Raw genomic sequence first — 16,034 nt, forward strand, 5'->3', positions numbered from 1 at the left:
TGTTATATCTTCTGTCCTGGAATTTGATACTCCATAGAAACAATAAACTGGAAACTTTAGGGGACGCACAAGAGGGCATCTGGTGCGGGCAAGGAGGTTACTACTCCTAAGCCCATGATGCCCACCATATGCATAAAATACCATGTCAGGTATTCTGTGGCATAAGGAGTTGTAGTAAATTTACCTTTAATTAATGTTTGTTGTAATCCATTACCTTTTACAAAATACCTTATTTTTTAGTTTAGTAATAGGTTCCAAGTAAAATTGAGCAAAAGATACAGAGATTTTCATATATCCTTTATCCCCATACAATTATCCATAACTTTTAATGGATAAATTTTCAGAGTAAAGAATTCTAAGTTTGTTTTTTTTATCTTTCAAAACTTTAAATATTTCACTCCACTTCCTTCTTACTTACACAATTTTTTGAGACTGGGTATAATTTTATCTTTAGTTTACTGTTGTTAATGTGTTTTTCCTTAAATTCCAGAATTTTATTTTTATAATTTTTATTTTCTGCATTTGAATATGAAATGCCTATGGGTAGTGTTTCTGACATTGACATTTGCCATTCTGCTTAGTTGAAATTCCTGGATAAGAATGTGGTTTTGTGTCTAACATCAATTTGGGAATTTTTTTGGTCTCCATTGCCTTAGTTACATTTTCTTTCCCCTTCTTTTCCTTCTGGTATTCCCATACATATATGTTACACCTTATGTAGTTGACCCAAAGTTCTTGAAAATTCTGTTCTGTTATTTTTCCCCATGTTTTGTCTGTTTACTTTTCAGTTTTTCCAGATTTTAATGAGATAACCTCAAGTTCAGAGATTCTTTCCTCAGAAAGGCTCTGAACAAGCCTTTCCAGGCAGTCGTCTTTTCTATTATCATGTTTTTTTGGTCTCTACGTTTCATTTTGACTCTTGCTTAGAATTTCCATTTCTCTGCTTACAATGACCATGTGTTCATGCATTTTATTACATTTACCTATTAGATTTCTTAACATATTAATTATAATTGTTTTAAATTCCCAGTCTGATGGTTCCACTATCTCTGAATTTTGTTCTGATGCTTACTCTGTCTCTTCAAACTATGTTTTTTGCCTTTGACTGTGGTTTGCAACTTTTCTTCCTAGCCTGATCTGATCTATGCTTTAAACAGAACTGCTTTCAAGAAGCCTATAGTAGGGCCTCCCCAGTGGCGCAGCGGTTGAGCGCTGGGTTGCAAAGCATCCTGCGGCCTCCGCAGCACCATTTCGATCCCTGGCTGCCGGGCGAGGGGTCCCACATGGCGTGCAGACCTCTCCTGCCACCCGCTGCTCCCCTCAGCAGTGTTCTTCGTCAGTCTGCCTGCTCTGCTCTCCCCTCTGGCTCTGGTGAAATCTCTTACCCTCTTGCGCTTCTGACTGTACCCAGTGCTTGTATAAATAAATAAATAAACAAACAAACAAATAAATAAATCTTTAAAAAAAAAAAAGAAGCCTAAGTAATGTGGTATTCAGCGTGGGGAAGGGAAAACATCCTATAGTCCTATTGTTTGGTCTCATTCTTTTAGTGAACCTGTTCCCATGGACTGTGATCTTCATAAGTTCCCCTCCCACCCTAAGTGGAATGTGATACCGGAATTGTCAGGCCTAGTCTCTCAGTCAGGAACGGATCCCAGGCTGCAGGGTAGCGCTGAGTCCCAGCCACTAGACCCCCACGGGTTGGTGTCTCACGAAGCTGCAGCAGGAACTTCGCAGACGCTCAGGCAAGCAAGCGAGAAGAGGCAGGTTTGTTTAGAAGAAGAAAAAGTTTATTGAGGAGAAAAAGAGCAGAAATAAAGTGGGACTCCCAGGCCAGGAAGCCATGCCTGGAAGGGGCAAGGAAGCCAAAGTGGAGTCTTGTCTCAGGGAATATATACCTTTTTTCCCTCATTATTCTAAAGCTCCACCAGTCTCTCTGTGATTGGTTAGTTATCGGCTGTCTCACTTAATTTGCAACTGAGTGGGGGATCTTCACCTTCCTTATCTAACAGCTTTCTCTTTTCCCATTTGTTGCATCTTTAAATTTATGGCCCAGTCTTCTGGATGGGCATCCCTGCATTGAAGTTAAACAGCTGCCCTTCTAATGTGTCCATAAATTAAACCACTCTCCATTTCTCCAATCTCCGCCTCCCTTTACCACCTGAAGGAAACCAGGACTAGCATTAACAATGTTGTCCTTGGTCCTGGGATGTTTGTTTTTCCTAGTGGAATGGGTTACTTTCCCTTGGTTGTCCTTATCTCTGAAGTCTCCCTAAATTCTTCAGAGGTCCCCTCCTGCACTGTCCCTAAAACTGCCTAATTTCTAGCTTGCCCTGTGTCTCAGAATGGAATGGTTAGTGTGGATGGGAGTTAAGTATTTCCCTTTGATAAAACAGAAGGCCAGAGGAGATTAGAGAAGAGTATTTCCTTTATCCCAGAAAAATTAAGCTCTGATAAAACCCCAGCAGATTAGTCTATGGTTAAGTAGTTTCTCTTGAGGGCTGAGCTTGTTAAAAAGAACAGAATGTCCTTAGACTCCTGAATAGTTTAGAATGTTTACATTTCCCCTCCTCCTGTGAAAGCCTCAGGGGATTTTTCTCAAAAATTCTCCGAGAGAAATTGATCAGGCTTCTGAATGTAAACCTCACAAACTTGTGGGGAAACATCCCCCACTCTGCAATTTTTTACTGTCAGTCTTGTCCACACTAAGCCTCCAGCAATTTACATTTTAGGTTTTCTGGCATTAGTATCCATGGACATTTCTCCTGGTGGTTTTTTACCTGATAAATTGTGATTCTCTATATCCACCTATCTTTGTCTCTCCAATTTGAGGGGCAGTCATGTGCCTGTAATCTTATGTCCCTTACAAATCTAGAAGAGTTGTGTTTTTTTCAGGTTGTTTGCCTTTTATTTGCTAGGACAGAGTGGCAACATTTGAGCATCATAACCTTTTGAAATCATCTTCTATCAGTATAGAAATATTTTTTATCATTGTTTCATTACATTTTTTTCCCTATATAGTTTTACAACCAGACCCTAAGACATCAAATTAATCTTCAGGCATTTTACTAAATAGTATTTTGACCTATAAAGCATAAACCAGATGTTGAAATTGCACTGAAATAACTAGTTACAGATTTTGAACACTATTTTACATCTGTCAAATGTAGTGACTCTTTAAGTTGTAAAATATTAAAGGTTAAGAGAAGTGATAGTTTGGCATTTGGTGACTTTGGCAAAGAACATTCATGATGCCTTTACCATAGTTATATCCTATTTCAAGGTCCATTGTCCCAGTACCATTTTTCACTGTACTTTGTTATACCTGCTACTCAGAATGTAATGCCCAATAGTTTTATACCAGGATATTTCTATTTCATGTAAGATGTGAATATTCTAATTGTTTTTTTATAAAGGAAAACGTGAGAAATTTAGAAAATTTGTTGAGCTATTGAGAGATCTCACCTTTCATTGTTTGCAATAAGCATATGTAAAACTCCTCCTGTACTTAGACTTATTTCTAGGCTATGGGAAAATGAAAAATAGTTCCTGATCTCAAAGACCTTTTCTACCTGGTAAGGCAGAAAGCCATGATAAGAAAATGGATGAAATAGAATAAATTACAAAATATAAGGAATACATGTGTAATATATGCACATTCAATTGACTTCCATTTAACAAATCACTTAGATTATCTTAATTGCTTCTGTAAAACACACTGAGGTTCATAATAGTATACTAAACCTTTGCCACTAGAGTGATAGAAAAACTACTTTCTAAAATAGCTACATAATTCTGTCCCCAGCAGTTGACATTTATGCTTCCACTAATCAGTTGCATCCAGTCCTGTTTATTCCAATACAGCTTTTTATTATAATTATTGGATTAGACATTAAAATTACTAAAATTTGTCTTAGTTACTAAAAATTGTTTTTAAATTAGATCTGATTAGGTTATGGAGTAAAAATCATAGCAATCTATCTAATGATAGTTTCATAAGAAATTATAGATAATTATTTGTGTAACTAATGAAATAAACCAGATGCTAGCTTTAATCAGGAGAGCCATGTGAAAAGAAAAGCCTTAACTTAAGACTGGTGGGTAAGTATTAATTTATGTGTTTTAAAGTAAAATAAAAATGCGTAAGGAATTTGTTTTTCTTGATTCCCCACTTCAACTCATTTTATGGATTAACCAAACAGCACACTCATTGAAATAGACAGCTATCATAGTCAATGAAAAATCAATTTTGCTTTTCCTGATGACTTTTGCTTCATTGCCATATGAAGTATGATCAGAAAATATTTTAAGTACTAAACAAGTGTGATAACATGTTCTACATTACCAGTCCTTCCCCTCCCCCCTTTAATTTAAGTTCTCTGAATTTATGTGTATTCCTATTCATTGACTACTCGTATTTCTTTGGAGCCAAAGTTTGGTGATTGCATCCTACAATATTAGTAATTATTAACATAGAACTCAATTACTGTTGTTCATTCTTTTGTAGACAATTTGTGGCATGTCAAAAAAAATTTACTAATATGACCTCTCAAATTTGATATCTGTTATACATTTTATCTAGTGATATGACAAAAGCATCATTTTTACATAGAATACTAGAATTGGAGACAAGAGATATAACTTTTGTGCCTGGGTTCATTGTTAGCTGGAATGATAACCTTGGGCAAGGTACTTTTTTAATACTTTTTATATTAAAATGAAGTGTTAACTAAATTACTTCGGAAATCATTTTTTTCCTTTATAAAACCTGAACAAAATAATCCAAACAAATATAATCATCCTTTTAAAGATTATGAATTTTTTTCAGAAGGTATTGCTTGGCTGAATTTCTGGTTTTGGCTCTATAAATATCACTACTAAGATCAGACTTATAATTGTAATGCTCTGTTTTCTGAATCTGGAAATACAGAAAGGACTAGCATGAAAGCAGTAGCAATGGTCTTGTGAGTTAAAAAGAAAGAAAATATATTAAATTGAGGGAAGGGGAGTGGGAAGGATGTAATATTGGAGCTTTTTCCTTATTATTTAACAGAGGTAAGGGTGATTTATAATAATGTCAATATAAACTCTTTTTTTTTCTTTTGGTAGTAGAAATAAAAATAAATGAAAGCTTGCCAAGGTCAAGTAAAACTATAAATGTCATTGACCTTGTATTTGATCCATGTAGATTATCTGATTAAATCCACAAATAAATGAATTTGAGACTGGACTGAACATGTTCTAAAACTTCATCATTTGGATCCTTCAGACTTACTTCCCTATGTTTCTATTACTTCTAATTGTGCTAGGTAGGTTTGACTTAGATTCCAGCAAGCAGGCAAACTGGAGCAATTGTTCTGAAATAAAGTCTTTGTACTGCTGAGATATCATTTATTTAGTTTTCTAATTTTTGTTGTATTTGGATAAGAATTAGTTATGTATTTCTTCAGTATCAATCTCAGACCTATATTTGTAGTGATTTTTTTGTGTGTCTAGACGTTGTGGAAAAAATAAATACCGGAAGAACAGAAAGTGATACTGAAAAAATTGTAGTCATTGTATTTTGGTCATGACCTTCTGACAGCTCCTCAAAGAAGTGGTTTTCTAATGTAGTTTAGTTTAACACCTGTCCTTTTTTGTTCCTTTTATCTTGTTTTTCTTTTGTACTAGAAACCAATTCTGGAAGTGCCCTAGCACTTCATTTCATAGGCTTGTGTGTTCATAAATCAGAAGTTGTGAATTAGATCTCTGCAGCTGTTTTTCCAAGTATGATCTTATACTACCTAATTAGAATCAGTATAGTGCTTATTTAAAAATGCTAATTTCTGGCCCTTATCCAACACCCATCAGATCAGAATCTCCAGTGATGTAATTCAGGAATCTGGATTCTGAATCTAAATCAAGTTTTCATATGGTTCACATACCCGTTTAATCTAGAGTTGAGGTCTTTGAAATGGGTTGTATGTATTATTGAGTACAGCTTTTGTGACTATTGTTCCAAAGACTGTAATCTATGCCCCCTAACATGTTCTCCATTTCTTCCTCCCTAACATTCCTTGCCATGTGGTAACTAACCAATGGAATATATAAGCTTACCTTATATGGCTTCGAATTCCTGGCCTCATCCATGTAAACTTGCATGTATATTCTTCCAATGTCTTTCTTCCTCTGGCTAACTAAGATTGAAATGACCAAGACAAGTTTGGATGCCAAGTGTTGATAATAGGGCCTTGTCGGTCTCAATAACCACATGCAGCAGAACTACTACTATCCTGGAAATCTCTGACCTTAATTATTATATCGAAAAGCAGGAAAGTTCTTTTTATTTGAGCCATTGGATTTATATATACTTTCTTGAACAGTGAACTACTTTAAGTACATTTTGTATCTTGAAATGTTAGTTAATGATAATAATATATGACTTTAATTTACACATAAATACACATGTGTTATCTGAGAGTATATGCCCAATTAAAAGTATTTGGAAAACATTAATCTAGATATGTATTTTTCAGTATGGTAACTACCAGTCACATGTTACTATTGAGTAGTTGGAAAGATGACTAGACCAGAATGGAATGTAAATGTAAAATACACATCTGATTTTGAAGTCTTAAAGAAATAAAATAATATGAAATATATCATTAATTATTTTTACATTGATTAATGATTGAGATTATATTTTGGTTATATCAAGTTAAATAAAATATCTTAGTAAAGTGATTTTACTGATTTTCTTTTTAATGTGGCTACTATAAAATTAAAAATTTCCATTGCACAATAATCATCTAGAGCTTCAGTAATGACTTGGGGATTAGAAACTCTTATTGTCCCATGCAGTTGTTATTCTTAATTCCTTTGACCATCTAAATAATGAAAATGGCATATATTTTATTTATAATTAGTATGGCTGATGTCTGAACTTATGACTTTTATCTCATTGGGAAAGGCTTACACAACAGATCCTCAAATAACTTTTTTCCTTTAATGTGTTTATTATAGTGTTGATGAGGATTGGGTTCCTGATTGGGGCCACTGTCTGTGGAATTTGAATATTCTTCCCATGTCTGTATGGGTTTTCTCCACTTTCCCCTGATAGGTTTATCAGTCCATCTAAATTGTCTTTGAGTGAGTGTTGGGGTATGTGTGAGTGCACCACAGAGTACTCTTCTGTCCAGGGTTGGTTTTTGCCTTGTACCCTGACCTGAGGGGTGTGAACCTGAATTGGAATAAGCAGGTTGGAAAATGAATGACTGCAAATTATAATTTAATATTAGAAGCATTTGGGTATTTATTTAGAAATTTGATTATGTTTTTCTAACTAAAAATGTGCTATAGAAACTTAACTCTTTTATATCAGTTAACCTATGATAAAATTGATTTTGTTGTATGTTATTTCCCTTAAAATGAAAGTTTCTAAGAACCTATTATAATGTTAACTGTTAAGTTTTATGAATGAGATTAGCAGAAAGATCTGGGTCTTTTAGTATGCTAAGAAATTTTAAATGCTACCAAAATTAAATGTCCGCTTTTATCATGTTTCTATTGGTGTAATTGCAAAATCATTCCAAATAAATTTGACTTTAGATTTTTTCCCTAACACTTGTGGTATTGTCAAACGAAAGTCTTGAAGGATTTCTTAGAACTTGATTAATTCTACACTTGATCTTAACCAAAAGGCCCAGAAGCAATAGAGCTTGATTGATTAATTCTATTGATTATTATAACATAAATAATTGCTTGTTTAATTGCATTTACGACAGTTCAGTGGAGTTTTGAAAGTGTTTGTCTAAATTTAATATCACATATACCACTCTTGTGTTTGATTTGTCATAAATGATGAATTTTTATACAATGGTTACTTTTTACTTGGGTACAAGCATAACTTAAATTTTTAGAAAGTGACTTTAATGTTTTACCACCTATGTGCTTTTTATTGTTAAGTATTTTCAATAGAAATGCACTTTTAAAAGAAATATAGTGATTATGTCTTAAATCTTAAATTATAAAATTTCTTCAAGTAATCACAAACTCTAGAGAAAGTAGAGTTGATTTCTGTAGTATTAAGGTGTGATCCTAGGTCCAGATGCATTGGCATTACCTGGGGCCTTGTAAGGGGTGCACAATTTCAGGTCCTATGCCAGTTTACACTATCACAATTCACATGTTAAAAGTATCTGATGGTGGGGCCTCCCTGGTGGCCCAGGCGGTTGAGCACAGCTTCTGCAGTGTGGGTTCAATCCCCGAAGGCCCAGGAGACACCCACATGCAGCCTGGGAGACACCCACATGCAGCAGAACTTGCCTCTCTCCTGCTGCTCCCCTCAGCAGTGTATTTCAGTGTCTGCCTGTTCTGCTCCCCGCTCTGTCTCTGGTGAGTTCTCTCACCCTCCAGGGTACATCTGGCCTGTACCCTGGTTCTTGTATAAATAAATAAATCTTAAAAATATATATATATAGGATGGTTTCACTTATAGCAGGAATATAGGTGAACCAAATAAGACATCAGTTTAAAAAAAATAGTAACAGTACAAAACACAACAAAGCAAAAACAGTTATAAATCAGAGACATATTGCAGGGAAGGAGGAGGAGGGAGAGGGAAGGAGGGAGGAGCACAGGGGACTGAAGTGATGGTGCATGGATGCATGGGTGAAGGAAATGCTATGGGGACTATACCTGAGGGGGTGGGAGAAAGAAAATATTGTTAAAAAATGAGCAATGATGTAAAAAATAAAATAAATAAATGAAAAGTTTGAGAAGTACCATTCTTTACATGACTGACTTCTAGAAGTCTAGATTCTGCTGAGACTGCCACCTAGTGATAGATTTATAAAATGACTGCGAATAAAAAAATTTCTTTTTTTCCCATTAAAGTGGTAAAATAACTCCTATAGAAGAGAACATAATATTAAACAGAAAGTATAACTTTTACTGCATACTACATATATTCCTACACCAGTTTCCTATGCCATTTTAACTGTTTCTCATACCATTTGTACTATTTACTTTCATGACAAACTAGGTCTGTCAAATTGAGAGCATGTATAAACTTCCTGCTATAAATGATAATTAACCCACACTAACCCTTGAGTCTCTGTCCCCTCCCTTTTGATAACTATGTTGATATAGTTCTTTGATTAGTCTTTTTGCTTCACATAATATGCATCTATTTTTTTTTACATAAAATTTAGAATCTTCTCTTTTCTTCCCTCTCTTCACTTCCTGTTGTAAGTTGAGAAAAATCAAATTGATTTATTTCTTCTCATTTACTCTCCAAAATCTATCAACTTGTGCTATTACTTTCTTTAAATTTTACATCACTAAATTTTACATAACTTTTTATACCTATATTAACTTATACATTCTATAAAATTTGACTGATTGCTTTTGAAGTATCAGATACCTTGTTAGCTGCTATGGACATAGTGATGAGCACTTAGCCACATAGTATCTGCCCTTATGCATCATATAGTTTAATCTTCCATGCTATGCATAGAATTAATTCTAAAATTTGAAATGTAATTAAGTTTAAATTTTTATAATTTGCACTATTTTCACTGCAGAAACAGGCAGTATGACAAGTCAGATAAGGAAGGAATTACCATGAATGTCAGTCCTCTGATACTTCAAGAAGAATGTCAAGATCAAGTTCATTCCCATCTTACATAAGTTAAAAATAATGATTAATTAGTATTTGATTTAAATACTAGTTATGACTTAAAATAACTCCAACCATAAGAGGCTTCTAATTGCTTTTCCCCACCATTGTAGCATGTGCTATTACCTTAACATTGTTTCTTCATCTTCTCATTTATTAGTCTGTTGCATGTTTTTCACCTTTGAATTTATTTCCCTCTTGAATATTCTGATTTTTGTCTCAAGACCTTTCACTCCTGAGGCCTATTACACAGCTGGCATCATGGGCTTTATTTTCATTGCAGTTCTGAGTCTGCTATTGAGTTTTTGGTTCATTTTTAGTTTTAATGAATTATGTCTACAAAATAGTATAAAGTAAATATATATTGGAGGCAAAGTATCTGAGTTCCTGAGTCCTTGAAAAAATTTTATTGTTTCTTCTCTTACTGATACTTTAGCTGGGTATAGAATTCTAGATTCAAAACCAATTTCGCCCAGAACTTTAAAGCAATCCTCCATTGCCATCTAGTGTTGCTGGATATTTTTATTTTCATTATTTTTTTTCCAGTTACCTTGGGGTTTATTTAAACTACAAGAAAAATGTCAATGTTTTCATGCAATACATACTTGGTTCTTTAAATAACAACTGTGACAAGTACCAGAAAGAATGAAGGAATATGCTGCACATGTGATCCATACAAAATACCAACATTTTGGTTGTACATAATTTAAAGAAATGTCTCAAACACATCTGAAATACTGTAGTAACCAATACATTAGAGGCATGCCTTGGTTGGGCATAGGAATACAATTTAGAAAAGAAAAAAAAAAAGATCATACCTATTTTCATTTTTTTATAAGCAACCACTTTCTTGGTTTTTTTTTTTTTTTTTTAAGATTTGTTTATTTACACAAGAACCGGGGTACAGTCCAGATGTGCAGGAGGGTGAGAGGATTCACCAGAGACAGAGTGGGGAACAGAACAGGCAGATGGACCAAAATACACTGCTGAGGGAAGCAGCAGATGACACAGGAGAGGTTTGCCTCGCCATGTGGGACCCTCACCGGCTGGCTGGGATCGAACTGGCGCTGCAGAGGCTGCGGACAGCTTCACAGCGTGGTGCTCAACCACCTGCGCCACTAGGGGAGGCTCTATAAGCAAACATTTTCAGCCTATTCTTGTCTGAAGTTTCATAGGATTGGGTCTAATAATGCAACTAGACATGGCTTTTTTTGATTATCCCGCTTGGCACTCAAGTATTTCAATCTGTCAAGCTTTTAGAAATTACCTTCTTTTCTTGGATTATTTCACTTCACTTCATATTTATGTTCTCTTTCTGGAACTCCTAGTCAATAAATGAATTTTCTTTTCTTTATATTCTATTTATTTCTAACTAGCCTTTATTCTATTTTGAATGTTTCCCATCTCTCTTTATGAGTGATGTTGGCTTTAAAATATCCTTGTGCATTTTTCTTGCCTGGATTTGAATTTAGTATCAAAGCTTTACTGATATAATTGGATAAATTTAAAACAATTTCTTCTTTTTCCCTTTTCTTTATGTATTCTCTCTCTTTTCTCTTGAAAATTTTGTGAAAGATTAGAATGATTTATTCTGTGAAAATTGGTGGTAATTTTGGGGGAACACTTTTTACTACAAATTCAGTTCTTAATTGTGTTAATACTATTTAGTCTCTCTCATCTTGAGTCAGTTTAAAAATGTTACAGCGTTTTTGGAATGTGTTCATTTTGTTAGTATTCGTACTTATTAAGATAAAATTGTTCATATTAATTCTTTATCTTTTTTAAAAGATTTATTTATATAAGAACCGGGGTACAGGTCAAATGTGTGGGAGAGTGAGAGTATTCACCAGAGACAGAGCAGGGAACAGAACAGGCAGACTGACTGAAATACACTGCTGAGGGGAGCAGCAGTGTCAAGTCTAAGGGTTTGTTTTTATTTTTGTTTTGCTTCTTCAGTTGCCTTCTCCCCAACCTTTGTATTCCACCAATGAGTGGAAACATTGCATATTATATTTTTCTTTTTCTGATTTATTTCATTTAGCATAATCCCTTTAAGGTCCATCCATTTTATCACAAATGACAAAATTTTGGGTTTTAAAATGTCTGAATAATATTCCATTGTGTTGATATACCATGTCTTCTTTATTCAATCATCTATCACCGGGTACTCTGTCTCTCTTATCTGGATGCTGCCTTTTTACCCTTTATTGTAGGAAGCCCTTTTAGTCGAGATTTCCAGTCTGCTTGTATGTATGTCCATTTATTTGTAGATTTATTGTGATTGTGGGAGGAGGTATACCCAGTTTCTCCTATTTTACTATCTTGTACCTACCTCTCCCTTATTAGTATTTTGAAGATCTAACTTTTTGACTTATTGAACTTTATCGTACATTAATTTCCTATTTTATTACTATTTTTTTGCTTTTATATTTTATCATCTCTTCTCTTATTCTTGGGATTTATCCTTTATAAATAATATCTTAAATTACATACAAAACTTAATTTTCATCCTTTCTCTTTTCTGATACATGTATTGTAACTATAAACTTCAGCTTACAAAATCTGATATGCAGCCTTTTTATTATGCACTTTGTTGATTTTTGATTTTTAGAAGAATATTTTAAAATCTTCAAATGTATGGATTTTCATATCATTATTTAGTTAAATTTCGTAGTACTGTTTTGTAGAACCTTGTTTTATCACCCCTCTATCTAGTATTAGTTCCTGGTACTTCAGAGGCATTTAATATCTGTTTAATTGAATCCTTTAAGAATAAGTCACATAACTGTGCCTTCTTTTTTTAATATTTTGAATCATACTGTTGAAGGAGAATAACTGCTAATCATAGTTAGGAAGTAGTGCTGCTTCTTTCTTCTGCCATGATTTACTTCATATCCAATAACAAATAAGGAGACACATGGTTTAAATGACTTCCAGAAAGTTAGGTTGAATATACCACAAAGTTTGAAGGATACCTTGAAATTTCATTGACCGGCTTTGACTTAGAGGAGTAAGAACAGGTACGGTGAATGTTATAGTTCTGCATATATCTCAGATATGTCCACTACGCTTATCACTTATTAAGTCTGCAGTTTTGAATATAGCATGCACCATGTGCCTTATATTTTGTCAGAATAAGTTTTTTGAAGTTGCCTATAAGTAAGTACTACAGTCACATACTTTTACCAAAGAGCCATAGATGAAAGACCCAGTTTCTCCTTCTTCAAGGGGCATGATGTTTTCTTGAGCATTTTTTTAGGAAGTATACTATATGCATAGTTCAGCTGAACTATCTTCATATAAATAGAAAATTTGCCCTAGTTTTCCCTTGAAGAATTTTATTGATTTCTGCTCTTATATATAATTATCATCTCACTTCTAATTTTGGATTTATTTTCTTTTTTCTTAAATTGTGCATTAATTTCTTTAATTTTCATCATAACTTTCCTTAATTCCAAAAGGAAATTAGATAGTGATATCCGAAGTCATAAGCAAGTAAGTTCATCTCACAACTTGGGTTTGGCCATCTTAACTATTGGACACATTCGCTAAAGATAAGTCTGCTTTTTCTCTGATACATCTGTCATACAATGAGAACATATTATGATGACATTTTATTGGTCTTAGGAGTAAAATAAGAGACACTTCAAGGAGAGCAAATCTTTAACCCCATCTGGATCAGAAAATACCCCAGTTTAAATGCATATTCATGAGTGGACCAAGTTTAGAAGATATTCTTCTAAACCAGCCTATGGAAGATATTCTTCATCCACAATACTGATTTTGGAGGAATAATAAGTTTCCTTGCTTTAAGCAAAGTTTTAGGATGACAGCAATAACCACTTGATACAAATATGTCTATTTTGTTGAAAAAGTACTTTAAATCAAGTGCTGTTTCAATATCTTTTGTCATAGTCCAAAAATAAATTTGTGGCTATTACCAGACACTTTCCATACCACTTGCCCAGTCCCACCTTAGGCAGCCATAGTCTTTTTATACTTGCCTATTCTGGGCTTGTTATATGAATAGAATGGTACAACATGCAGTTATTTTGTATTTGTGGTTTTTTTCCCACTTAGTTTGTTAGTATAGAAAAAGATGCTAACTTAATATCTTGCCAATCCTGATTCACACATGAAATATAGGAAGAAAAGCGTATTAATAGAAATACATTTTATATTGCTCTCAGGTATAGCAATGTAGTATAGCATATAGTGTTAGTATTTACATTGTAATAAGTATCAGTACTTTATTCTTTATTTTTGAATACTATTCCATTTTATGAATATACTACATTTTATTTAACCATTACTTTAGTTAATGAGTTGTTTCCACTTTTAGATTACTATCAGTAATGCTACCATGTTATATGAACATAGGTTTTCATTTCTCTTGGGTAAATACCTTGGAATAAAATTTCTGGGTCATAGGATAACTCTGTGTCTAACATTTTGAAAAACTATCAAACTTTTTTCCAAAATGACTGTACCTTTTTATATTCCCACTAGAAATTATGAAGGAGAATTAATGGTAATTTAATTATAATCAATATTTAATTTGTGCTTTTGAAGTCTTTAATGTCATAAAACAGTAATAACAATAACTATATGTAGAAGATGGTAATCAGAAATAAGCTGTTCTTGGCTTTAGAACATATGGATATAAAAACAGCATCCTTTGTAACCAGAGTTTGTTTTTCTATTTGTAACTCACTTATTCGTGACAGCTTGACTTCCTGGTTTCTTTTCTCTCTAGATTTAGAATCATTTTCTTAATATAGTCTTATAGATCTCTATTTTGTGCTTGGCATTACATGAATAGAAGTAAATGATTTCCATATATAGAATGGATGAATTATAACTGCATTTTCATTATTGGAGTGAAGCTTAGTTCCTCCTGTTGGAAAATTGGAGGGGATTTGGTTGGCAGTTAGCGGAGAAATTAGAATTGGGTTGTGGGTTTTAAAAGGGAAACATTTATTCTCCCCGCTCACTCCTTACCATGTTTTGTGGACTGTCAGGCCTTTCTCCATGCCCAACTACCTACTCCCCCTATTTTCCAATTACTGCTTCCTCCCCTTATTCAGTCCTAGATGTAATAGTTCACCATTATTAATAGCTACATGGTGCTGTCCTATCCTTTAGTGGTTTATCTGAGCCGAGTCCATGCATTTATTAAACTCCTCTCTTACTTATTTAAGTGTAATTTCTTGCATATTAGTATCTTAAAGTAATAGCAGCACAATTAAAATTTAAGATTTCAACTTAAGATTATCTGTTGATGGGATAATATTCTTTCTGTAATTTTTAGGAGATTAATTAGTTGATATCAGTTGAAGAAAAGTGTGAGCTGAACCTTTTAAAATACAATTTTAAATCTTAACTTACCAGGAATTTCTAAAGTAGTGCAAATAATATAATGTCATAATAAGATCTTATTTTCTACAAATTATCTATAAAATTGTTAAAGAAACTAAATTTTACTTTCCATAGTAATTTTGTTGTAACAATTCTCAATTTTGTACCCAGTAATAGACATGTTAGTAAAACTTGAAAAATATAATTGATAATTTTGTGATTTAGTTTAGTAAACATTAGAAATTTTATCTATGATTTGTGTTAAACTTTAATGCAATTGGTCTGTGACTTTCAAGAGTATAAAGTGATAGAGGTATAGAATATCAAAGAGAGTTTTATGCAAGCAAAATACTTTTTTAAATTCAGTGGTATTTCCTAATAGGAATTAAATGTAGTTATTAGTGTGATGTTATTGACTACATTTACTTAATATTAAACTATTAGAGTATGACTACCTAATAAAAGTTTTAAATGAAGTTTGCTATTGATTTAAATTTACATTATTAATTGGGCTTTGGGAGACTTTTCAAATCTGTCTCAGTGCTTGAAACCTTCCAAAAGAGAAGCAAGTGACAGACATTTTCCTAAGAAAATGAATAATAGAATAATAGACATTTTCCTAAGAAGTTGTTTAAAGTATATTCCCATTATTGGCAAAATTTCCATATGTTCCTTGTCCTTTGAATAGTAGATTTTAAAGAGTATTTGCCAACTGTTATTTTGTGATGATCTCTTCAGATTTCTTTTTGTATAATTTATAGTTCTGTAAAATCTTACATTTGTATGTGGCTAGAATTATTTTGGTCACATATTTTTAAGGACTATAAAAATGGCTATGCCCCATGAATAGTATCAGCTAATATATATCGCTACCCAAATTAGCATGCTTTTGTACCTTACGTTTTCAGCGCAGGTCAGGATTAGAAAGGTATTAACTTAAATACAGGGTGCTGATAGTCTCTAAAATGGATAAAAGGAAAAGAATAGTTATAAAATGATCCTTCTATCATGGCCCAAA

At 33.3% G+C, this 16,034-nt stretch overlaps 1 protein-coding gene across 9 annotated transcripts in view; it reads left to right on the forward strand.

Moving 5' to 3' along the window:
* GPHN (gephyrin) overlaps window positions 1-16,034 on the forward strand; it is a gene marked incomplete at both ends in the record, with an annotated part of 440,211 nt that overhangs the window by 135,508 nt on the left and 288,669 nt on the right. The gene's annotated exons all lie outside the window — the stretch shown is intronic.

Source organism: Talpa europaea, assembly GCF_964194135.1.
Source record: "Talpa europaea genome assembly, chromosome: 8".
Lineage (NCBI taxonomy): Eukaryota > Metazoa > Chordata > Mammalia > Eulipotyphla > Talpidae > Talpa > Talpa europaea.